General features: G+C 29.2%; 1 non-coding gene across 1 annotated transcript; it reads left to right on the top strand.

Annotated features, from left to right (window-relative positions):
• Positions 1-2,005: 2,005 nt before the first annotated feature.
• On the top strand, positions 2,006-2,125 carry LOC131615432 (small nucleolar RNA snoR83). Its single transcript, XR_009287844.1, has one exon. It is a non-coding gene; the product is annotated as a small nucleolar RNA snoR83 (small nucleolar RNA).
• Positions 2,126-2,919: the final 794 nt, after the last annotated feature.

Genomic DNA, 2,919 nt, shown 5'->3' with positions numbered 1-2,919 from the left:
TAAAAGAGGGAAGAATTTGGGTCAATTTTTTTTTAAATATTACTTATTTAAAAAAATATCATTTTGGATGGTCTATTAGATGTCACGTATGATTTAAAAAAAATCACTTGTTTTTAGTCAAATGTTTAAAAATGAATGAGTCATTTTAAATTTGCGTGATGTGGTAGACTCAATTAAGTTATTCCACATATTTGTACAATTAAGTTGATGCGATAGAGATGAAGATCCTCTTTAATTTTCAAAAGAAATTGAGAGTTTCGGTTGGAGAGAAATAAAGAAAATAGGTTATATTGTAAGAGAAAAGGGGTGATGCACTGACAGTGTAAAATAATTTTACACTGTCAACCAATCACACTCATGCATCTAATTACACCACACTTTTATTTTAAAAAAGTTTTAATGACATGGCAGATTGTTTGTTTTTTATTGGATGACAGTGTAAAACTACTTTAAACTGTTAGTGCATATCCATTAAACCCATATTGTAATTAGAAGCGAAGGATTTCGGCTTTCCCTTCCATTTTTTCTTCTTCCCATATCTCAGTTTCTTCTTCGCCATCGTTTTGTTCATCCTTTGACCACATATTTCAGTTCATCTTAACCACGGTTCATCATTCAAATAACCATATTCTGCCATTCTCGGATCACCATCCTTCGACTTTATTTAATAGGTTATTTTCTACTTCTCTTTAAAATCCATTGTTTTTCTTTTATTTTGCTGTGATTTTGTCTCTCTTTTGAGGTTGATAGTTTGTGTTTGATTAATAATAATTTTGGTAGTTAGCTTTTATTTCTAAGTTTATGATTTTGACTAATTTTTAGAGATGATTACAAACTAACTGTTATTTTCATTATTGTTATTTATAATTTAGTCATTATTGTTGTTCAATTGTTGTTTTTATCATTTTTTAGGATTTAATTGAAATCAAATATAAATCATGTTCACTGTAAGAAAAAAAAATCATAAACATAACTCGCATTCTTGTAGATTATAAGATGTAAATCCTTTTAATTTAGATTATAAGATGTAAATGCAAGATAGATTCAATAGTATTGCATGGGTAGTTTGGTGCATATGTGTGTGCAATTCATTAGTCTAAACAAGTAATGAAGAATGAAAGAATCGCATAGTGTATAACATTCAAAATTATTAAAACTCTTCTCAGTCTCCAATAAAAAGCACTATATTTACAACCATTTAAGTTATATAATTTAACATTTGAATAGTGGGAAATCCAATGATCTTCTAATGAAATTAAATTTCTACATGTATCAGTGTCCATTTCAATCTAAGGAGACTTGATCAAATAAAACTCGTCATAGATGAGAAACCAAATAAGCCACAAAATATTAAATTAGCAATGATCACTACATTTATATTTTATGATTTTGTAGGCTAGTTTTAGAAGAACCATAGAGTATTGTCATACTGATGTAATAGTATTTCTACAATTCCTAGCTCTAATCATAGGCCAGAAACTTCCAACAAGAAATAAAGGAGTGTTCAGAACTTGAGCAGTAAGTTAGGGAGAAACAAAAGGTTGTTGTATTATGACAATAGGATGTTTGATTATGTAACATAAAAGGTTGCTAGATTATGACAATGAAATGTTAAAAATTATTTGATCATGTAACATAAAACTTGTTTATCCTTACAATTAGTATATTGATTTTTATTGTGGTTAAAACATAAAAGGTCATTATTGATTGGCTTTATTGGTAAAGCAAAATACTTGGACAATTTGTCTATCATGATGAGCATTTATTGACCACCCATAAGAAGAAGTCTGGTGATTAGGTTAATAGTCGTGCTAAAAAACTTATGTAAATTGTTTGTTTGTATTACTATTACGTCCCTACCATTAGTTGATTATGCATAAATAATTTTTGTTAATTTAACACAATCTAAACATATACAATAGAAAGTTTTTTTATTGGCTCATATGATGAGTTCAGATTAAATATTGTGCACAGTAATGGAATTTAAGATTGACATTTTCCTTAGTTCTTACACTAATGATACCTATTCATGGGAGACCACAACTAATTGTAGTAAGTTTCACTGATAAATGTCTTTAATTGAAATTTACATAACGGTGTTTACTAGTAACTATTTCATACACTCTATTTCAAACTTATGTAAGTTTTTATTCCAAGATAACTATCAGGAACATCTTACTCAACTAATTAAGATTTATGAGCACTACAAGTGATACATAAAAGGTTGACGATGAGACAAGATTTCGATTACGCGTAAATGTTGATAGGGGTGTTTTTGTCAAGGCCAATATTACAATACAGGGGCTTTGTCTGTCAACCTTAGACTAGATGTATTTCATCTGACTCAAGAGACCCGTCCTCTTGAAAATGAGGTGATTGAGATGCTTTATCGGGAGGCTGGTGGAACCTATGAAGAGGTAGCTAAACCAAAGAGTTGTTAAGGCTCATTAGCATATAAAGGAGTTGCAGGACCAATTCATAATCGATGTGGCTAAGTTCAATCAAAGGATGGCAGCTTTAGAACATCAATAAGGCGGTGGATCTAGTTATACGAGTTGACCTCGTAATTCTCCTTTACATCCACATTATGATGATGATCTTGATGATTTATCGAAGGATGATGATCTTGATGATTAATCAAAGGATGAACTAGCCTAGTATTTTAACAACGACACGATTTTCATGATTTTTATACGACTCTTCTTAATTTTTATGAACTAGTGACATATAATGATTTTGCTTTAGGATTATGTTTAGTTTCTACTAATTTTGCGGTTAAAACTTCAATGTATGTGTTATTTATCATGAAAATTGAATACTAGTTTTCAATTAAATATTACAAATTTAATTATTGTTTTATTTCAGAATTTAATTTTAAGTTATTTTAAAGTGATATTATTATTTAGTCGGTATTATTCT

This window comes from Vicia villosa, linkage group LG6 (genome assembly GCF_029867415.1).
Source record: "Vicia villosa cultivar HV-30 ecotype Madison, WI linkage group LG6, Vvil1.0, whole genome shotgun sequence".
Taxonomy (NCBI): domain Eukaryota; kingdom Viridiplantae; phylum Streptophyta; class Magnoliopsida; order Fabales; family Fabaceae; genus Vicia; species Vicia villosa.
This window is presented reverse-complemented; position numbering and strand designations above follow the sequence as displayed.